The sequence below is a fragment of the Hyla sarda genome, chromosome 3 (assembly GCF_029499605.1).
Source record: "Hyla sarda isolate aHylSar1 chromosome 3, aHylSar1.hap1, whole genome shotgun sequence".
Taxonomy (NCBI): Eukaryota; Metazoa; Chordata; class Amphibia; order Anura; family Hylidae; genus Hyla; species Hyla sarda.
This window is the reverse complement of record NC_079191.1, coordinates 223,444,009-223,468,043: the sequence shown is the minus strand read 5'-3', so window position 1 is coordinate 223,468,043 and position 24,035 is coordinate 223,444,009. Positions and strand designations below refer to the sequence as shown.

General features: G+C 44.1%; 1 protein-coding gene across 2 annotated transcripts in view; it reads right to left on the bottom strand.

The window, feature by feature from the left end:
* KLHL32 (kelch like family member 32) overlaps nt 1–22,646 on the bottom strand; it is a 244,095-nt gene extending 221,449 nt beyond the window's left edge. Inside the window, exon 1 of one of the 2 annotated variants that reach the window (XM_056566148.1) lies at nt 22,374–22,646. The gene's annotated coding sequence lies outside the window, so the exon portion shown is untranslated. The remainder of the gene's footprint in view (nt 1–22,373) is intronic. The other variant, XM_056566147.1, reaches the window with a different exon arrangement.
* Between the last annotated feature and the right edge of the window lie 1,389 nt (nt 22,647–24,035).

Sequence of the window (24,035 nt, the reverse complement as noted above, 5' to 3'; positions counted from 1 at the left end):
AAATAAAATTCCCGGAGGCACCAGAGTCCAAGCAGGCCACGGCTGAGAGGGAGGAGTTGGCTGAAGGAGAAATCCGCACGGGCACCGTGAGACGTGGAGAAGCAGACTTAGAACCAAGAGACGCCACACCCACGTGAGCTGGGTGCGTGCGTGCGTTTCCGAGACGTGGAGGACGGATAGGGCAATCCACCAAGGAATGCTCGGTACTGGCACAGTACAGACAAAGATTTTCTTCCCTACGGCGATTCCTCTCTTCCTGGGTCAGGCGAGACCGATCCACTTGCATGGCCTCCTCGGCGGGAGGCCCAGGCGTAGACTGCAAAGGATGCTGTGGGAGAGGTGCCCAGAGATCTAAGTCTTTTTCCTGGCGGAGCTCCTGATGTCTCTCAGAAAAACGCATGTCAATGCGGGTGGCCAAATGGATAAGTTCTTGCAGGTTGGCAGGAATCTCTCGTGCGGCCAGCACATCCTTGATGCGACTGGATAGGCCTTTTTTAAAGGTCGCGCAGAGAGCCTCGTTATTCCATGATAATTCGGAAGCAAGAGTACGAAATTGGATGGCGTACTCGCCCACTGAAGAATTACCCTGGACCAGGTTCAGCAGGGCAGTCTCGGCAGAAGAAGCTCGGGCTGGTTCCTCGAAGACACTCCGGACTTCAGCGAAGAAGGACTGGACTGTGGCTGTGGCAGGATCATTGCGGTCCCAGAGCGGTGTGGCCCAAGACAAGGCCTTTCCTGAAAGAAGGCTCACTACGAACGCCACCTTAGACCGTTCTGTAGGAAACAAGTCCGACAACATCTCCATATGCAGGGAACATTGAGACAAAAATCCACGGCAGAGTCTAGAGTCCCCATCAAATTTGTCCGGCAGGGACAAGCGGAGGCTAGGAGCGGCCACTCGCTGCGGAGGAGTTGCAGGAGCTGGCGGAGGAGATGGTTGCTGCTGTAGCAGAGGCAGAAGTTGCTGTAACATGGCGGTCAACTGCGACAGCTGCTGTCCTTGTTGGGCAATCTGCTGCGATTGCTGAGCGACCACCGTGGGAAGGTCAGCGAGACTTGGCAGCGACACCTCAGCGGGATCCATGGCCGGATCTACTGTCACGATTCGGCTCACAGGTAGTGGATCCTCTGTGTCAGCGAGGGATTGGCGTGGACCGTGCTAGTGGACCGGTTCTAAGAGGCTACTGGTTTTCACCAGAGCCCGCCGCAAAGCGGGATGGTCTTGCTGCGGCAGTAGCAACCAGGTCGTATCCACTAGCAACGGCTCAACCTCGCTGACTGCTGAGAAGGCGTGGGACAGAAGGACTAGGCAGAGGCAAGGTCAGACGTAGCAGAAGGTCGGGGCAGGCGGCTAGGTTCGTAGTCAAGATGGATAGCAGAAGTTCAGGTAACACAGGCTTTGGACACACTAAACGCTTTCACTGGCACAAGGCAACAAGATCCGGCAAGGGAGTGCAGGGGCAGTGAGCAGATATAGTCTGGGAGCAGGTGGAAGCCAATTAAGCTAATTGGGCCAGGCACCAATCATTGGTGCACTGGCCCTTTAAGTCTCAGAGAGCTGGCGCGCGCGCGCGCGCCCTAGAGAGCGGAGCCGCGCGCGCCAGCACATGACAGCAGGGGACCGGGACGGGTAAGTGACCTGGGATGCGATTCGCGAGCGGGCGCGTCCCGCTGTGCGAATCGCATCCCCGACGGCCATGACAGTGCAGCGCTCCCGGTCAGCGGGACTGACCGGGGCGCTGCGGGGAGAGAGACGCCGTGAGCGCTCCGGGGAGGAGCGGGGACCCGGAGCGCTAGGCGTAACAGTTTTGACAAGATATGCAACATATAAAATGTTTTTGAATCTGACAGTGCCCATTTAAGGACTTTACTAGCCAGCCATGCAGTAGAGTACTTTGATGTATGTGATAGAGCATTGTTCTTCATAAAAATCAAGGTCTTCTTGAAAGATGCAGACTTTTTTCTGTGCCACTGCTTCAAGAAAGGGTCTTCTAAAAATGGGCAGTAGGTTTAGGAGTTGAGCCCATCCTTGAGCCGAAAAGGTCCAACTACCTTATCTTTGATAATCCCAGCCCATACTAGTGTTATCCACTGGCCCATCCATCTGGACAGTCAAGAGTCAAGCTTATCTCATCAGCTCATAAAACCTTTGAAAAATGTGTCTTCAGATATATCTTGGCCAAGTCTTATATAGTGGTGGTTGGGTTTCAAGTTTCCATGTCTCTTAGCACTCAGCACCTTGTACTTCTGGCCACTCCAGATTGTAGTTCTGACAGCAATGGGGGATGAGTTCATGGTAGTTTCATGTTTTAGTCTTCTCAAATCTCTGGCATTTAATTTGTGTCTTTCTTTCTTAATTTGTTTCTTGAGACCCTGTTGACTATTTGCAACAACACGTTTGATGGTTTTGTGACCACGCCCCAATATCTCAGCAACTTCAAGAGTGCAGAATCCCACTAAAAGATATTTTTTTAATTTTTGGCCCATTTTGCCTAAGTAAAAGCCTTAATATAAGGTGTTCATCTCCAGTACACAAATACACATGACCTGATCACCTGTCAAAATAAACTGTACATATACTGATCAAAAATTAGTATCAGCATATTATATCAAGAAGTATATACAAATAGTTAAAAGATAAAGTCATCTCTGCTACATTGTTATATACACATTGTAAAGAGTACTGTAAGAGTACATGAGCCAGCAATCTGCCCAGACAGTAAACCCTGTCTTAAGTATTAAATATGTAAAAGCTTTAAATTACACATATTAAAAAATACACATAAAATAACAAAATAAACATGTGATTTTACTGGAAGGAGAGAACAGCTTAACAAATGTAAAGCATTTTAATCTGCTGATATTCCTCTACGGCCTATGCTCCATGTAATTGCCAAGGATTTATTTTTCCAGAACACCTATACTCTTGGGAAGTCTTCTCCATGGTCACTAATTATGTCTTCCGAGAAACCTCATCAGCACATTTTCTTGGATCAGCATTGGTTGTAATAAATGATAATCTGGTGAACACTTCACAAATCAGCGCCTCCTCTTCATTAGCAATTTCTATAAACAATATTAAATCTGAGTTGGATAACAGAACTTCTAAGTCATTATGCAAAGTGGTTGGCGCAGTAAATACTCATGTTGGCAATTTACTGTGGAGGTGTTGTTTCCTGTCTCTTTACAGTACATATTTCTGGCCTAAGACAGCAGCTTGGCTTTTAATGATCTTCCTAACCTCATTTTCATATTCCGATTTATCATTTTATGACACCTAAAGCAATGCATGGTTTTGCACATTTTTTATACAAATAACCATTATCATAATGAAAAATGGTTTATTACAGTCAATATTTAATGGGAAATACTACTAACAGACACAATGTTATCAGATATTTTATTCCATGTAAATAATTCAAATTTCGTCTTTTGACATTTTATCAAATTTCCTAAAAAATTGTTTAATATAAAGAAGTGGAGAGTTCTAGAAAACAGGGTCAGATTTCACAAGGTGAAGGTTATTCAGTGGTGTAGCTAGGGGTTGCAGGCTGGACACTAGCCCTGGGAGTAGTTAAAGTGTACCTGTTGTTAGCAAAAACTTTTTACATAATGTAGATAATACCATTATGTAGATTTGTAATATAAAGTTAAAAAAATTTGCATATTTTGGGGTGAAAAATGCTATCCCTGCAGCTATTGCCTGTGTGTCTCTGTGAGGAGCCAAAACACAGGAAGTGTTGGCAGGACAAGCAGGCTCCTGGCTTGTCAATCAACCTGATGTGTGAGCTGGGAGCGCATCACAGAGCCGCACTGCACCGAGCACTGCTTGTCCTCACTGCACAGAACCCTGCTTGTTTACCCACACTTCCTGTATTTGTATATGACACACAGACAATAGCTGCAGGAACAAAAATATACAATTTTTTTTTTTTTTTTGCTAATGACAGGTACACTTCAAGTAGAGATGTAGGTGGAATAATCATCTAAAGCTCAGTTATGTGTATTTTCTTACTTTTATGAAGCAGAGTATTTCTGCCTGGGTTTAACATAACTATGCAGTTAAAAGTGTTGCGATTAAATGCGGAATAGCCATCTAAGGCTCAGTTACATGTATTTTCTGGGTTTAATCCCACAAAGTATTTCTACCTAGGTTTAACATTACTATGCAATTAAAAGCACTGAGATTGAATGCGGAATAGCCAAGGCTCAATTACACATATTTTCTGGGTTTTAATGAAACATAGTATTTCTACCTGGGTTTATCATAACTACACTGTTAAAAGTTTTGAGAGTGAATTCGGCATATCCATCTAAGGACAAGTTATGTTTATGTTCTGGGTTTAATCAATCATATTGATAGTGAACATGGAATAGCGATCTACGGCTCAGTTACATGTATTTTCTGGTTTTTAACATAATGCATTTAATAAAGTAGAACAGAAGGAGAAAGGTGGAGCTGGCACTACTAGGTAGCACGTCAGCTAAGCAGACAGTGTCCGCAACACAGGCTTATCAGCAAACAGGAGCCCCAAGTAGGCAGGATGGTGCAAAGCTAAACAAATAGCCAAAGCAATTAAGCAAATGAAATATGGAAGAGAAACAGATATTTGGTACACTGTTTTCAAGCGTGTTTATATAGTTAATTTAGCATTCGGCACACATGCGCTATTATCCGCTCTGTATGCAGCTGCAGTGCTTGTTTGCGTAGGTGCCGCTGCTTTCGTATTTCAGCCGCACCAATGTCACGTCACATACTGAGAGCCAGAAGAAGCCGTTGTGAAATGTTGTTGCTCTTTCTGTGGAATGTACCTGCTTGTTTTCCTCCAAATAAAGGTCATGAAATGAGGATTGAGTGCTGCTCATTTGTTTCTCTTCCATATTGCATTTGCTTGGACTGCTTTGGCTATTTATTCAGCGTTGCACCATCCTGCCTACTTGCGGCTTCTGTTTACTTACAAGACTGTGTTGTGGACGCTGTTTGGCAGCTAAACCTTTCTCCTTATGTTCTATTGCCTTGCTTTTGTTCGTAGCATGAGCATACTAAGTGGAATGCATAGTCACGAACTCTGAGCTATGGACATGGAAAGCGAACCAATGTCTAATACCAGCACCGCATTATATGTGGGGAGAACAGATGAGGGTACGTTCTTTTTGGCATGTGACAAGAAAGATGCATTGCAACTTTTGAGTTCCAAATCTTTAGAAGAACGAGTCATATCTCTGGCTGAAAAAGAGGTCAGACTGTTTCGGTCCATCAATTTGTTGCGCTCTTATTTAGAGTGCAAGAGAGTTCCCAGAGGTCTACGTTCTTACAAAGAGCCCTCACATTTCTTGGATAACGATTCATTCTTACAGGAATGGAAGGTGGCACACCTGGAACATTCATTAAAACTACTATCCATCATCCTAAAATGTAACGAGGTTGAATATGAAAACATCACGTTGTAATTGTGCAAAGCTAAAACAATGTTACGCACACGTTTTACTGAGGATCAGTTCTCAACCTTCACTAAGAAACTGGAGAGGAAGCTACTTTCCACGTAAGCCTAGATAAAGTACAGGAAGCGTGACAAATTTATACGAGACAAATCGGACTTTGAAATTGGTCGTGTGTTTGATTGGGGTAGCCATAAGCAACAGAAAAGACCCATCAGGACCATTAGAAAGAGACCACAAGAATGTAGGACTACAGACTCAGATTCAAGCATCTCAGACGATCATGCCACAGCTTCGGAGTCCCAAACCATCTCTCAACCACCCCTCTTAAGAGGAGGATCCGGCAGGGGTGCCGGAACAAAGTGGGGACCAGGAAAAAGCAAGCATGTGTCTTAGAAGACCTAGACACGAGTGGTAAGATCTTTGTGGACAATGTTGTTAACCCCTTAAGGACGCAGGACGTAAATGTACGTCCTGGTGAGGTGGTACTTAACGCACCAGGACGTACATTTACGTCCTAAGCATAACCGCGGGCATCGGAGCGATGCCCGTGTCATGCGCGGCTGATCCCGGCTGCTGATCGCAGCCAGGGACCCGCCGGCAATGGCCGACGTCCGCGATCTCGCGGGCGTCCGCCATTAACCCCTCAGGTGCCGGGATCAATACAGATCCCGGCATCTGCGGCAGTTCGCGATTAAAATGAACGATCGGATCGCCCGCAGCGCTGCTGCGGGGATCCGATCATTCATAACGCCGCACGGAGGTCCCCTCACCTTCCTCCGTGCGGCTCCCGGCGTCTCCTGCTCTGGTCTGTGATCGAGCAGACCAGAGCAGGAGATGACCGATAATACTGATCTGTTCTATGTCCTATACATAGAACAGATCAGTATTAGCAATCATGGTATTGCTATGAATAGTCCCCTATGGGGACTATTCAAGTGTAAAAAAAAATGTAAAAAAATGTAAAAGTAAAAAAAAAGTGAAAAATCCCCTCCCCCAATAAAAAAGTAAAACGTCCGTTTTTTCCTATTTTACCCCCAAAAAGCGTAAAAAACATTTTTTATAGACATATTTGGTATCGCCGCGTGCGTAAATGTCCGAACTATTAAAATAAAATGTTAATGATCCCGTACGGTGAACGGCGTGAACGAAAAAAAATTTAAAAAGTCCAAAATTCCAACTTTTTTAATACATTTTATTAAAAAAAAAATTATAAAAAATTTATTAAAAGTTTTTTATATGCAAATGTGGTATCAAAAAAAAGTACAGATCATGGCGCAAAAAATGAGCCCCCATACCGCCGCTTATACGGAAAAATAAAAAAGTTATAGGTCATCAAAATAAAGGGATTATAAACGTACTAATTTGGTTAAAAAGTTTGTGATTTTTTTTAAGCGCAACAATAATATAAAAGTATATAATAATGGGTATCATTTTAATCGTATTGACCCTCAGAATAAAGAACACATGTCATTTTTACCAGAAATTGTACGGCGTGAAAACAAAACCTTCCAAAATTAGCAAAATTGCGTTTTTCGTTTTAATTTCCCCACAAAAATAGTGTTTTTTGGTTGCGCCATACATTGTATGATATAATGAGTGATGTCATTACAAAGGACAACTGGTCGCGCAAAAAACAAGCCCTCATACTAGTCTGTGGATGAAAATATAAAAGAGTTATGATTTTTAGAAGGCAAGGAGGAAAAAATGAAAACGTAAAAATTAAATTGTCTGAGTCCTTAAGGCCAAAATGGGCTGAGTCCTTAAGGGGTTAATCTCACTAACATTGAACTAACACCAGACTGTCTGTCCGTTTTATCTAAAGGACTTAATTATTGTCTTACTGAACCTTTTGATATCACTGAATTCCAAGTGGACTTGTTTACATCTATCCGGAAGCTAAATCTGTGTAAACACTTCACCAAAAATATCTCCCAGCCACCTCTGAAAAAAATTGGGGAAATACCAGCACAGATGGGGAGTTTGGATTTTAGTGCTGCCACAGATTTAGTGCCAGATGTATATAAAGGAGCTAAATTGTTATGTGATCTTGCTAATGATGGACGTAATCATACTAATCCTGTCACTAACACTGATGTCTGTAGTCCTGTGGATTTACTGATACCTGACAGTAAGTTGGAAATTTAAGTATTCACTGGGGGGGGGGGGGGGTAATCCGTCCACTTTCTGTTCTCCGCAGGCCCCAGGTGGCACTTTGGAGATGTTTTCTAACCTACTTACCAGTGAGGTTAAATCTTTGATGTATTCTTTGTCCAACAATAATTTGACATCTACAGAATCAAGACCCATAAGCAGTTAATCTTCAGTAAGTCAGACAAAGGAGATAATATTGTGGTATTAACCAAAGAACAGTATGTAGGAGTAGTACATCACTTGCCCCATGATGTTAAGGTGTATACTCCCCTTTCGGCTGATCCCACCACTAAATATGTCACATCTTTACGTACACTTTTACATAGGCATGTAGAGTTAGGTACGATTTCTTTGAAAACGGCAGAGAAATTTATACCTAAGTTTCCACGTAAATCCTACTGGTACTATCTCCCCAAACTGCGTCACTGAGCCATCCCCAGGAAGATCAATTTTCGCAGGGATTGGCTCAGTGACGAAAGGCCTTTCCAAGTATCTGGATTGGCTAATCAGTCCCCTACTGGCTCAGTTGCACACTTACTTAAAAGATACAGGGAAATCCCTTAAGGCCCTACACGAAGTTTCATGGCAGGAGGGGTATCATCTGGCCTCTGTGTATATAGAGGCTTGCCCACTTACTTAAAAAATACAGGGGAAGTCCTTAAGGCCCTACACGAAGTTTCATGGCAGGACGGGTATCATCTGGCATCTATGGATGTAGAGAGCCTCTACACCAGGATCCCCCAAGATTAGGGTGTCTGGGTAGTAGAAGAATCATGTGAACCATGTGAAGAATAGTATGACACCGCCATGCCCTGCACACATGGTATGCTGAAGTGGCACTGAGACTTGTCCGAGCAGTGGAGGCTGAGGACATGGTGGAGGATGAGGAAGCAGAGTCGCACACTGTCACAGGACCAATGGCCTGAGAGCATGGAGGCGGAAGCAGCGTGACCTGTCCAAGTTGCTGTTGTGGCTGTGCAGGAACCACATTCACCCAGTGGGCCGTAAAGGACAAGTATTGTCCCTGAACTTAATTACAGCTCCACACATTGGCGATGCCGTGCTCTTTTGTACACACCAACAGGCTCAAAGACTGGATCACCTTCTGTTCCTCAAAATTGTGCAGGGCTGGTACTGCCTTCTTCGCAAAGAAATTATGGCTTGGGACTCTCCACCTCGGCTCGGCACAAGCCATCAGTTCTCTGAAAGGTGCAGTCCACCACTTGAAAAGGGAGGGACTGCAGCAGCAGCAACTTGGACAAGAGCACTTTGGATAAGTGGGCGCATACTGTTGTCTCTTGGACATGGCTTTGCCGATGGATTGCTGGCGGAATGACTGACTCAAAATAGGAGGAGCAGGTGCATCTGGAGCGACAGAAGATGGGTATGACACACAACTCCCTTTGGCTGAAGTGGTGGAGCTTTGGCTGGCTGAAACAGGGAGCAGCGTGCCACTGGGTGATGCAGCATGCTGGTCGACCACATCGCAGCCACAGATCTCCCAGGCCGTTTTATGGTGACGCTGAATAAGTTGACACAGGGTTGTGGTGCCCACATTGGGACCCTAGCCATGCTTCACATTCTGCCGACACATCTTGCATGTGGCCAGGTAAACATCCTCTGGATGCTTGATGAAAAACTGCCACACCGCCGAGTAGCTGATTTTCCCACCAACAGTCTGCATTGACTGAGTGCTACTGCTGTCGACTCCAGGTACCCCTGTTTCACTACCTCAAGGAAAGGTAGGCTGCCACGAAGCAGGTGGTCTACCCCGGGCACGTTTGGCTCCAGCATTTCCACTTCTACCACCATGCTGACTGCCAACCATGCTACCACCTTGCTGGCTCAGCTGCTGCCTCAAGGGACACCTGCAACCCTCTTGTACTAATGATGATGAACCCCCTTCTGCACCCGGCTACCAAGTGCGATCGGCTTCATCATCATCAAGTTGTGTCTGTACGTTACTGATGTCCTTCTCAGGTTCTTCAAAAGTGTCTGCTTCAGGAGCCTGAACTCTTGCAACACCACCTCCCACGCCACTCTCCTCATCACTACTTGCCCGCCTAGCTGAGGAAGCAGCAGATGTCCACTCCACTTCTTGGCTGGACAGTAGCTGTTGACTGTCCTCTAGTAGATCATCCTCACTAAATCTGTGGTGGAGGGAACAGCATAGGACAGAGGCAATAGGAGGACAGGGACTGCTCCTGGGCCATGATAACTAAGGGTTGCATCTGAGGGGGTGGGGGACTGGGGGTGTCAGATGTCACTTGTGATGAAGTGGATCACAGTGTTAACCAATTGATGACGGCAGCTAGGTTTCTGGTCGAGACACAACCGCTAGCTGATCATGGGAGCTCAGGCCTCTCACTGCGACTCCTGCTGCCACTCGCCCCTGTCTGCTGCGACCTCTCCCTGATGAATTTAGGCCTCTGCCACTCCTCTGTGCATGTCCTGGTACTTCTCTGCTTGACATTCTTAGTGCGTATATGAGGGGAGTACAAAACGCTCCACTACGCTTAAAACAGTATTTGTCTACAACACTAGCAGGTGTGTACTTTTGGCTGGCCTTTCAGTTTTAGGCCCTTAAGACTTTAACAGGAACAAAATGGTACACCACTTAGATGTACGAATGTGATATGCACTTATGAGGGGAGGAAAATGCGCTCCAGTACGCTTAAACAGTAATTGTCTACAACACCAGCAGGTGTGTACTTTTGTCTTGCCTTTCACAGTATCTAGGCCCTCACTTCAACTGGCTGGCTACTATTAGCTTTTCAGTTGTTGTACACACCAGTACTGCAGAACACAGTCGCTGTGTACTACACCCAAAATTGCACTCTCTCTCAATCTCACTCCCTTCCCTATCAGTGCTTCTAGGCTGGATTTGGGCTTAAGGTGAATCGCTGCTGTAAAAAAGCTTTTCTGTGCAACACACTGCTCTCTGTCCCTCTCTGCAATAGAAGACTGTGACTGGGAGGTCAATCACTGCTGTTAAAATACTTTTCTGTGCAACACGCACTGCTTTCTTTCCCTCTCTCTCTGCAACAGAACGCTGATGTGACTGGGAGGTGAATAGCTGCAGTAAAAATGCTTTTCTGTGCAACACACACTGCTGTCTGTCCCTCTCTCTCTCTCTCTCTCTGCAACAAAAGGCTAAAGTGACTGGCCGCAAGATGGCTGCCGATTATATAGGGCTGTGATCACAGGGGTGTCTGGCTGCTGATAGGCTGCATGGTGCATGTGATTAAGGCTCATCTGCATACCCACCTTCCCAGGATTCCTTGCCACATGTCCTCACATGTGGATCCCCCTTTTTAGATGCCCTGGAGCCTGGACTGCACTAAATGGAGTTTAAGCAAGCGATTCACGCAATGGAATTGCAGCGATATTCGCATTTGTTGCAAATCAAACTTTCCCTGAAATTCATAAAGTAAAGAATTCAGATTCGTCAGATTCGATTCGCTCATCCCTAGTAGTTTGTTTTTTAAAAAAAATGACGTTTTCCATGTTTTATTTGTGTTTAAAAAAGCTCCCTTCTTGTCCAGAGCACATTTACTCTTATCTCCTGCACAGACTTTGGACTCCTGCTGGCCTGGCAGAAGTCCAAAATCAGGAAATGCTGAGGGTGTGTGTGCAGCCTTATCCAATCATAGCTCTTCTCATACACAGAACTGCTCTAGGCTGTGTGTAGCAGAGTGAGGGAGGAAGTTCTCTCCTGTATGGCTTCAGATGATCTCACACCTGCTGGGAAATGCTCCTTCCCAGTCTGTGAATCTGACTGAGACTGAGCAGAAAATACAGAGCAATATCAAGGTAGAAAGCTAAAAGATTATAAAAATAATAGCAGGGGGTGATTTATCATGACGGGGGCAGTGAACTGGGAGGGTTACAACATTTTTAACAGGATCATGAGAGGTACTCTTTAACCCCTTAACAACGAAGGACATATATTTACGTCCTCCGCCGGCTCCCACGATATGCCGCCGTGGCTAATACAGGACATCACCGATCGCGGTGATGCCCTGTATTAACCCTTCAGATGCGGTGATCAAAGCCTACTGCCGCGTCTGAAGCGAAAGTGAAAGTATCCCGGCTGCTCAGTTGGGCTGTTCGTGACAGCCGGGGTGAAATCGCGGTGTCCCGAACAGCTCACAGGACACCGGGAGAGACCTTACCTGCCTCCTCGGTGTCCGATCGGCGAATGACTGCTCTGTGCCTGAGATCCAGGCAGGAGCAGTCAAGCGCCGATAACACTGATCACAGGCGTGTTAATACACGCCACTGATCTGTGTAAAAGATCAGTGTGTGCAGTGTTATAGGTCCCTATGGGAGCTATAACATTGCAAAAAAAAAGTTTAAAAAAAGTGTTAACAAAGATCATTTAACCCCTTTCCTAATAAAAGTTTGAATCACCGCCCTTTTCCCATAAAAAAAAAAGTGTAAATAAAAATAAACATATGTGGCATCGCCGCGTGTGTAAATGTTCGAACTATAAAAATATATCCTTAATTAAACAGCACGGTCAATGGCATACACATAAAAAAAAATTCCAAATTCCAAAAAAGCATATTTTTGGTCACTTTTTATACCATAAAAAAATGAATAAAAAGTGATCAAAAAGTCTGATCAAAACAAAAATGGTACCGATAAAAACTTCAGATCACGGCACAAAAAATTAGCCCTTATACCACCCTATGTGTGGAAAAATAAAAAAGTTATAGGGGTCAGAAGAGGGACATTTTTAAACGTATACATTTTCCTGCATGTAATTATGATTTTTTACAGAAGTACGACAAAATGAAAGCTATATAAGTAGGGTATCATTTTAATCGTATGGACCTACAGAATAAAGATAAGGTGTCATTTTTTACCGAAATATGCACTGCTTAGAAACGGAAGCCCCCAAAAGTTACAAAATTGTGTTTTTTCTTCGATTTTGTCGAACAATTATTTATTTTTCTGTTTCGACATGGATTTTGGGTAAAATGACTAATGTCACTGCAAAGTAGAATTGGTGATGCAAAAAATAAGCCATAATATGGAAAATTGAAAGGGTTATGATTTTTAAAAGGTAAGGAGGAAAAAACGAAAATGCTAAAACTGAAAAACCTGCGTCCTTAACCTCTTAAGGACCCAGGACCTACGGGGACGTCCCCGCACCCTGGGCTTTAAGGACCCAGGATGTCCCCGTACGTCCTGGCGTTTTCCGGTCTCTGCCGCTCGCCGGGCAGAGATCAGAACCGGATGCCTGCTGAAATGCTTCAGCAGGCATCCAGGGCAAACGCCGAGGGGGGCCATGTAGGCCCCCCATGTCGGCGATCGCCGCAAATCGCAAGGGAAATCGCCCTTGCGATCTGCGGCGATACCGGGCTGATCGGGTCTCTGGGACCCGACCACCCGGTAATTTCGCATGATCCCGGCTGTCACAGACAGCCAGGACCATGCTAAAGAATAGGAGTGAGGTGGCAAGCCTGCCACCTCCTCCTATTCCCTGCGATCCGTCGGTTAGTTAACCGACCAATCGCAGGAGGGGGGGCGGTTACTTCCTTCCGTCCTGCCCGGCCCCTTGAAGTCCGGAGAGGACGGGAGGAAGACCGGAGGACGCGACGGGGGACGGGGGAGTGCTGGGGCCCGGCCCCGGTACTATCCTCGTCCCTGAAGACCCGGATCCAGACGATGAAGACGGCGGCAGCGGCGGCGACAGGTGAGTAGATCTTCAGCCGCGGTCGGGCCCTTTACAGCAATGCACGTCGCCGTAAAGCGACATGCATTGCTGTATTGAGACCCTGTAAACTACAACTCCCAGCATGCCCAGACAGCCCTTGGCGTCTGGGCATGCTGGGAGTTGCAGTTTTGCAACTTCTGGAGGTCCACAGTTTTTGGACCACTGTGCCCTTCCAGATGTTGCAAAACTACACATTCTCAGAATGCCCTTACTGTACAGGCATGCTGGGAGTTGTAGTTCTGTAACATCTGGCCCTTCAGATGTTGCAGAACTACAACTCCCAGCATGCCTGGACAGTTTTGGCATACTGGGAGTTGTAGTTTTGCAACATCTGGAAGGGCACAGATTGGGAACCACTGTATTAGTGGTCTGCAAACTGTAGTCCTCCAGATGTTGCAAAACTACAACTCCAAGCATGCTGGGAGTTGTAGTTCGGCAACATCTGGCTCTAAAGATGTTGCCGAACTACTACTCCCAGCATGCCTGAGAAAGTTTGGGAGTTGTGGTTTTGCAACAGCTGGAGGCACACTGGTTGGGAAACATTGTTTCCTAACTCAGTGTTTCCCAACCCGTGTGCCTCCAGCTGTTGCAAAACCACAACTCCCAAACATTCTCAGGCATGCTGAGAGTAGTAGTTTTGCAAAAGCTGGAGGTCCCCCCCCCCCCCCCCCCCTGTGAATGTACAGGGTACACTCACATGGGCAGGGGCTTACAGTGAGTATCGGGCTGCAAGTTTGCGATGCAGCAAATTTTGCGCGGCAGCTCAAACTCGCTGTAACCCCCAGCCCGTGTGACTGTACCCTAAAAACACTACACTAACACAAAATAAAATAAAAAGTAAAAAACACTACATATACACATACCCCTACACAGCCCCCCTCCCCTCCCCAATAAAAATGAAAAACGTCTGGTACGCCACTCTTTCCAAAATGGAGCCTCCAGCTGTTGCAAAACAACAACTCCCAGTATTGCCGGACAGCCGTTGACTGTCCAGGCATGCTGGGAGTTTTGCAACAGCTGGAGGCACCCTGTTTGGGAATCACTGGCGTAGAATACCCCTATGTCCACCCCTATGCAAATCCCTAATTCAGGCCTCAAATGCACATGGCGCTCTCACTTTGGAGCCCTGTGGTATTTCAAGGCAACAGTTTAGGGTCACATATGGGGTATCGCCGTACTCGGGAGAAATTGCCTAACAAATCTTGGGGGTCTTTTTCTCCTTTCACCCCTTATGAAAAGGTGAAGTTGTGGTCTACACCAGCATGTTAGTGTAAAAAAATAAACTTTTTACACTAACATGCTGGTATTGCCCTATACTTTTCATTTTGACAAGAGGTAAAGGGGAAAAAAGCCCCCCAAAATTTGTTACGCAATTTCTCCCGAGTACGGAGATACCCCATATGTGGGCGCAAAGTGCTCTGGGGGCACACAACAAGGCCCAGAAGGGAGAGTGCGCCATGTACATTTGAGGTGATTTGCACAGGGGTGGCTGATTGTTACAGCGGTTTTGACAAATGCAAAAAAAACAAAACCCCACATGTGACCCCATTTCGGAATCTACACCCCTCACGGAATGTAATGAGGGGTGCAGTGAAAAATTTACACCCCACAGGTGTCTGACAGATCTTTGGAAGAGTGGGCTGTGCAAATTAAAAATGTTGTACAGCCCACTGTTCCAAAGATCTGACAGACACCAGTGGGGGGTAAATGCTCACTTTACACCTTGTTACATTCCGCAAGGGGTCTAGTTTCCAAAATGGTATGCCATGTGGGGGTTATTTTGCTGTCCTGGCACCATAGGGGCTTCCTAAATGCGACATGCCCCCCGAGCAAAATTTGCTCTCAAAAAGCCAAATATGACTCCTTCTCTTCTGAGCATTGTAGTTCGCCCGTAGTGCACTTCAGGTCAACTTATGGGGTACCTCCATACTCAGAAGAGATGGGGTTACAAATTTTGGGGGGTATTTTCTGCTATTAACCCTTGCAAAAATGTGAAATTTGGGGGGGAAAGACACCATTTAGTGATTTTTTTTTTTTTTTACGTATGCAAAAGTCGTGAAACCCCTGTGGGGTATTAAGGCTCACTTTATTTCTTGTTACGTTCCACAAGGGGTCTAGTTTCCAAAATGGTATGCAATGTGTTTTTTTTTTGCTGTCCTGGCACCATAGGGGCTTCCTAAATGCGACATGCCCCCCGAGCAAAATTTGCTCTCAAAAAGCCAAATATGACTCCTTCTCTTCTGAGCATTGTAGTTCACCCATAGTACACCTCAGGTAAACTTATGGGGTACCTTCATACTCAGAAGAGATGGGGTTACAATGTTTGGGGGGTATTTTCTGCTATTAACCCTTGCAAAAATGTGAAATTTGGGGGGAAACACACATTTTAGTGAAATTTTTTTTAAATTTTTTTACATATGCAAAAGTCGTGAAACTCCTGTGGGGTATTAAAGCTCACTTTATTCCTTGTTACGTACCTCAAGGGGTCTAGTTTCCAAAATGGTATGCCATGTGGGGGATTTTTGCTGTTCTGGCACCATAGGGGCTTCCTAAATGCAACATTCCCCCCAAAAACCATTTTAAAAAAACGTACTCTCCAAAATCCCCTTGTCACTCCTTCGCTTCTGAGCCCTCTACTGCGCCCGCCGAACACTTTACATAGACATATGAGGTATGTGCTTACTCGAGAGAAATTGGGCTACAAATTGAAGTATACATTTTCTCCTTTTACCCCTTGTAAGAATTCAAAAATTGGGTCTACAAGAACATGCGAGTGTAAAAAATGGAAATTGTGAATTTTCTCCTTCACTTTGCTGTTATTCCTGTGAAACACCTAAAGGGTTAAAACGCTGACTGAATGTCATTTTGAATACTTTGGGGGGTGCAGTTTTTATAATGTAGTCATTTGTGGGGTATTTCTAATATGAAGACCCTTCAAATCCACTTCAAACCTGAACTGGTCCCTGAAAAATTGTGAGTTTGGAAATTTTGTGAAAAATTAGAAAATTGCTGCTGAACTTTGAAGCCCTCTGGTGTCTTCAAAAAGTAAAAACACGTAAATTTTATGATGCAAACATAAAGTAGACATATTGTATATGTGAATAAAAAAAAAATAATTTGGAATATCCATTTTCCTTACAAGCAGAGAGCTTATAAGTTAGAAAAATGCAAAATTTTCAAATTTTTCATCAAATTTTGGGATTTTTCACCAAGAAAGGATGCAAGATAGCACAAAATGTTATCACTATGTTAAAGTAGAATATGTCACGAAAAAACAATCTCGGAATCAGAATGATAACTAAAAGCATTCCAGAGTTATTAATGTTTAAAGTGACAGTGGTCAGATGTGCAAAAAATGGCCGGGTCCTGAGGTGTAAAATGGCTGGGTCCTTAAGGGGTTAAGGACCAGGCCAATTTTATTTTTGCATTTTAGTTTTTTCCTCCTCGCAAAATCATAACTCTTTTATATTTTCATCCACTGACCCATGTAGTACTTGTTTTTTGCATGACGAATGTTACTTAATGTAATTACATCACTCATTTCACCATAAAATATACCGCTCAACCAAACAAATATTATTTATATGGGGAAATTGAAATGAAAACGGCAATTTAGCAAATTCTGGAAGGTTTTGTGTTCACACTTTACGGTAAAAATGACATGTTTTCTTTAACCTGTGGGTCAATACGATTAAAATGAAAACCATGTTATATGTTTTTTCTATAATTGTACAGCTTTAAAAAAAATCTCAAACTTTTTTAACAAAATTATTATGTTTAAAATTGCCCTAATTTGATCACCTATAACGTTCTCATTTTTCCATATACGGAATCTATCTGATCTGTACTTTTTATTGGTGCCACTATTGCAAAAAACTTTGAATAAAATGTGACAAAAAAGCAGGAATATTGGACTTTTTTTTCTTTTAGATGTTTAAGCCATTCACCATATGGGATAATTAAGATTGTATTTTGGTAGTTCAGACATTTACACACGCGGATATGTTTATACATTTTTTTATGCTTTTTTGGGATAAAATAGGGGCCATTGAAATTTTTATTGGGGAAGGGGCTTTCTCCCTTTTTTTTTTTTTATATTTTTTTATACACAGCGCCACGAGCGATCCGATCCGATCATCTATTTAAACTGAGGGGTTAAAGGGGTATACTGGAAGAAAAATTTTTTGTTTTTAAATCAGCTGGTGCCAGAAAGTTAAACAGATTTGTGAATTACTTCTATTTGAAAATCTTAATCCTTCCAGTACTTAACAGCTGATGTATGCTCCAGAGGAAGTTCTTTTCTTTTGAATTCTGTTTTCAGTCTGACCACAGTTCTCTCTGCTGACACCTCTGTTTGTGAGGAACTGTCAAGAGCAGGAGCAAATCTTCATGGCAAACCTATCCTGCTCTGGACAGTTCCTGACATGGTTAGATGTGTCAGCAGAGAGCACTGTGGCCAGACTGAAAAGAAATTCAAAAAGAAAAGAACTTGCATACAGCAGCTGCTAATTACAGAAAGGATTAAGCTTTTTTAAGAGAAGTAATTTACAAATCTAAAAGTAACAAGTAACCCGGACCTTCTAGGTGAGTGTAAATATATAAATAAATAAATCTCTGGATCGTGCTTCAATAATAATAGTCAGCAATTTATTAAAATAACATATGCGTAAATTAAGATTAGTTACTTCTCACAGGGCCCATGTGAGAAGAACATATACAATAAAAGCAACCAATCAATAATAATTATGCATAGATTTAAATAGCATATATTATAACAATGTCACAGGCATAAAATTGGCTTCTGATGGGTAACCGGTATATACCTGTTAGTGTAACAAGCAGACACCAACTGCACAACATAAGCAAGATACAAATGAAGTGCTTAAGTGATTGTTTCCCTCATTTAAATGTTCAAAGTGAAATGTATCCTTTTTTATATTACACAGTTTGTAACAGTTTCAGAATTATGTTACCGATCCTTGTAGTGGCAACCCGGGCAGTAGGTGTTGTTACCACAGTGCCTAGATGGTTTTAGTGCACTGGGTCCTCTGTGCAACGGTCCCAGATGTTAACAGTTTGATCAAACTGATGGCGAACATAAGCGTGATCGCTGATGTCCGCCATTACCGGCGGGTCCCTGGCTGCTGGCAGCAGCTGCGACCTGCCGTGTATGATGCGTCATGTACATGATGTAAATGTATGTCATGGTACGTTAAGTCCCACCGCGTCATGGTGTACATTTACGTCAATTGTCGTTAAGGGTTTAAGCATTTGTAGTGTATAGATAACACCTGGCTAGATAGTGTGTCTTTTTATGTTAAAAAGTTTGTCTTATGAATACCTAGATAATAATTTTGCACCATCCTTTTGCAATCATCCTGTATTTGTTCTTTTCTTATATAGTGAACTTTTTCTACTTACACAATACTCCTAGTTTTATTTCATTCCCCCTGCTGTTGCAGCTCAAGAATTTTTCTTCCAACTGCCATTCATTTTATAACAAATGATCCAGTATAAATAAAATTGCAGTCTCATGTCACCTGCCTACACAAAGGTTATTGATGTGTCAAATCGAAATTGACAGCAGGATCACGGCACAAACCGGAATATACAGGGAGATAGTGCAGGTGACCCTGTTTCTAACACTTCCTGTTGCTATTGTGGTAATAACTTCTTAAAAAGTACCTGTCATGATCTTGTTAAATTTTATAATCCTCCCAGTTCACTGCCCCATCATGATAAATCAACCACTGCCTTTATTTTTATTATTTGTTAGTTTTCTACCTTGATATTTCTCTGTATTTTCTGCTCAGTCTCAGTTAGATTCACAGACTGGGAAGGGGCGTTCCCCAGCAGGCGTGACATCATCTGAAGCCATACAGGGGAGAACTTCCTCCCTTACTCTGCTACACACAGCCCAGAGCAGTTCAGTGTGTGAGATGAGCTATGATTGGATAAGGCTGCACACACCCCCTCAGGATTTCCTGAGTTTGGACTTCTGCCAGGCCAGCAGGAGTCCAAAGTCTGTGCAAAAGATGGTAGAAATGTGTTCTGGACAAGTAGGGAGACACCTTGTGGCAGCTTTTTCAACACAAATAAAACATAGAGAACTTAATATTTTTTTTAAACAAAATACATTAGAAAGATTTTTTATTTACCATAAGGAGTGCAAAAGCAAAAAATTGTTTTAATGACAGTGCCCATTTAACTGCACTGGCGGCTTTCTCCCAACCGCTCCAGCCAATATCCCTGCCCCCTTCAGACGATAACTCCACCCCTTTACGGACATGCTGAGGAAGAGGGGATACATATTTATTAAGGGGGGCAGCTCTATCTGGCAAAGTAGTGTCATACAGTGCTGGCATATAGCCAAAGTGCCCTGTTCACTCAATGCTGAAGAACTTACCTGAGGTGTTTTCCTGCTAAAATGCCACAGGCCCACATAATGATGTCACTGTTTTAAGCGTGTCACTCACAAGAAAGGCCTATGTGTTAAAGTGCCCCTGGCTGTGGCCATATTTATTCCTCTTCAATAAGCTGGTGATAAGGAACAGTAAAGGCCCTTGCATACTACTGACATTCTGCTCAGAATTATTCAGAGCGAAATTCCGCTTGCAGCAGAATCCTATTTATCTCAATGGGATTCTTCTGTACTGTGCACGCTACAGATGTCCCACTGAAACAATGAACATTCATTCCACTTGGAAGTGCATTGTAGTCAGTGGGATGGCATTTAGTGGCCAATTCTGCTGGAGGCTGCTAAAAGCGGAGAGTCCACTCTGAATAACTGATAATTTCCATAGTGTGCAAGGACCCTTATAAACCAAAATATGGCCAACAATTATTCTGCAATCTGGTTGTGATTTCAATAACCAGATGGTGAGAAACGGGCAATTTTCTGTCAAATACCATCCCAGCAGTATTGTCTGTACCTTTCGTGACACACCTCTTGTGTATCGAAATGTCCATATTTAAATGGGCACTGTCACCAACTTTATTTTTTGATATGTTGTAGTACTTATGTACTACAACATATCTCTTATATACTTTTATTTTTATTTTTTTTTTATAAAAAAAGGTTTAACTTACATTTAAAAACCGGCCACAGAAAAAGGACTGATTTTGGAGATGCAATCAGTCCTTTTTCAGTTAGGCCGCACTCGCTCCCTGCCTGTTAATCAGACAGGCGGGAGCGAGCGCATTGGCTCCCCGGCCACTGGCTGGGAGGCCACTCCTCCTGCACATCCCCGCCACCGCCTCGTTGCCGCCGCTGTCCCTGCACGCCCGCTGCTGGACTCTGCAGTGACTGCAAGTGTAATGAGGGAACGGGGTATGCAGAGCGGGGGGGGGGGGTTACGGGCTAGCAAAAAAAAAAATAAATAGGATGGTGGGAGCTAACCTTTAACACATTTTCTGTGTGTTTACGTGTGTGTGGACTCAAATAATATACTTTACAGCACAATCTTATACTGAACAAATGCCTTAACCATTGCCATCTTCATTGAAGTCTTCAAAACTATAAAAGAGAAAAGGTACAGCGCACCATGGTGTAATAAAAGACAGACCTGTATGGCTGTTATGCATGCCAAAATAGCAGCTCACCTGGAAATGTTGTGTAACCACATAGACAACAATGGTGAGCACATATTGTAATGGTATCCGCAGACAGCCGGCTCAATGGAACATGATACGAAGGAAGGCTTCAGCGAGGGTGCAGGCTTAAGATCGGCGCAGGACACAGGATAACGACAGGTGAGTAAAAGCAAGAGTGGTTTATTCTCCCAACATGCAACGCGTTTCACTGCTACAGCAGCTTCATCAGGCATCCTGATGAAGTTGCTGTAGCAGTGAAACGCGTTGCATGCTGGGGGAATAAACCACTCTTGCTTTTACTCACCTGTCGGTATCCTGTGTCCTGCGCCGATCTCAAGCCTGCACCCTCGCTGAAGCCTTCCTCCGTATCATGTTCAAAACATTTTGGCCTAGAAATATTTTGTTTAAATTCTCAATAGCAGCTATTCTTAGGTTCCCCAAATCCCTACGTCATATTATGAGTTTCTAGTTCATCAGATTTTAGTTCTGCCTATACATTATCGTGTATAATCCTATGGCGCACACAGCTGTGCAGATAAGTTGAAGAGCTCCACAATGCTCCAGACAGAAGTTTGGTTATCTTTCAGTGTCTCAGCATAGGCACATCATTTGTCCCAGCTAATGTTGCTATCTGATGGATGTTCTCTCGTACAAGCCATGTGAAGCTATAAAAAGATTTCCATTTAGAATGCTTGAAAGCACATGATCACATTTTCCTGCCTTAACAGTCTATACTAGAGTTTTTTATATCTATTTTAAAGGCCTACTACCAATTGCAGATTTAAAATGCATGTTAAATGGCAATAATGCCAATGGGGCATTGCCCGCTGCTTCTAGCTTATATGGAATCATCAGTACAAAGTAGATTGATTTTCCATGTTCCAGTATTAGGCTGCTGAGGTAGTGGTAGAACATTTTGCTGGTTACTTTTTTGTTGTTCCATTAATATTTGCTTCCAGTGTGACTCCATGTTTTCTGGAGCTCAGACGATGACGTCATACACCTGCCTTTTTCTGGTCTACACTGAATTAACCACCCACAGTACAACTGTAACTATAATACACATTGCTCATAAATGAGCATTTCATATTCCCAGCAAATGCTAATTCATGGCAATGCAGCAGAGTGGACCTGCAGTAGAATACTAAATGCACTACAACAAAACAGGTTTCCAGTCATTGCTCACTGACCCAAGAAAGACACAACTCTGAACTGCTGGAAACTGAAGGAGGAAGCTGCCAGCCAGCTGGTACTTATGCAAGTACCTGGTAACTAGGCTGGATATTTCATGCCCACTGGCAGTGCAGCACCTCTTACTAATCACTGCCTCCCTAATGAACAACAACATTACACACAGCAAACAAAGCACACAAGCACTGATGTGTATGTGATGCACCATAATGCTCAGCAACTTGACGAGGAAGGGGAAAGGGCTTCAGTCAGTAGCAACCCTAGGGCTCACCTTCTGTCAGCATGAGATGGTAGAGACAAAGATGCCAGCAGCAGGATGTCTGAGGCTCTTGGTGCCTGTCCTTGGAGACTGCAGAGGCTGGTGGTGGTGGGGAGCTGGCCTGTGTGACATGTATGCGGTGCACAGAGATGTGTATAGTGTATACATGCAGTGAGTGCGGATTGTATTGTCTGGGAAGCAGCAGCTCCTCCTCCTTGTGATGCTCTGCCGTCCTTGCTGTAGATGCTGCTGGTGCTGGAGCTGTCCCTTGGTATGTCACATGAGCCTCAGCAGCAGGCACCTCACCATTCACACTGTCCTACACCTGCAGAGGGGAGCTGTGTGCTGCCTAATGGAAAGTGTGTGTGTGGTGGCTTTATAGGACTGGATGTATAGTGCTGCACCATTATACAGCAATGTGATGATGCATCAATAACAATGTAACAATAATAACATGACCACAGTTCATGTTTATCAAACATACAAGATGTGTGTTTACAAATACTACTGCTAGTGGCTGCTTATGACAAAATACTGTATAGAGCAGTGGTCTTCAACCTGCGGACCTCCAGATGTTGCAAAACTACAACTCCCAGCATGCCCGGACAGCCGAAGGCTGTCCGGGCATGCTGGGAGTTGTAGTTTCGAAACATCTGGAGATCCGCAAGTTGAAGACCACTGATATAGAGTGATTGCTTATAGTCATTTCCTATTTTACTTCGATAAGGCCCCTTTCATACTACAAAATGACTCAGTTTTAACCCCTTAAAGGAGTAGTCCAGTGATGACCCAGTGGTGAACAACTTATCACCTATCCTAAGGATAGGGGATAAGTTTGAGATCGCGGGGGGTCCGACCGCTGGGGGCCCCTGCGATCTCCTGCACGGAGCCCCGACAGCCCGTGGGAAGGGGGCGTGTCGACCTCCGCACTAAGCGGCGGCTGACACGCCCCCTCAATACAACTCTATGGCAGAGCCGAAGCGCTGCCTTAGGCAATCTCCGGCTCTGCCATAGAGATGTATTGAGGGGGCGTGTCGGCCGCCGCTTCCTGCGGAGGTCGACACCTGCTATCTGGCCGAAGAGCTGGCCCTCGTACAGAGAGATCGCAGGGGGCCCCAGCGGTCGGACCCCCCGCGATCTCAAACTTATCCCCAATCCTTAGGATAGGGGATACGTTTTTCACCACTGGACTACCCCTTTAACCCCTTAAGGACTCAGGGTTTTTCCGTTTTTGCACTTTCGTTTTTTCCTCCTTACCTTTTAAAAATCATAACCCTTTCAATTTTCCACCTAAAAATCCATATTATGGCTTATTTTTTGCGTCGCCAATTCTACTTTGCAGTGACATTAGTCATTTTACCCAAAAATGCACGGCGAAACGGAAAAAAAAATCATTGTGCGACAAAATCGAAAAAAAAACGCCATTTTGTAACTTTTGGGGGCTTTCGTTTCTACGCAGTGCATATTTCGGTAAAAATTACACCTTATCATTATTCTGTAGGTCCATACGGTTAAAATGATACCCTACTTATATAGGTTTGATTTTGTCGCACTTCTGGAAAAAATCATAACTACATGCAGGAAAATTTATACGTTTAAAAATGTCATCTTCTGACCCCTATAACTTTTTTATTTTTCCATGTATGGGGTGGTATGAGGACTCATTTTTTGCGC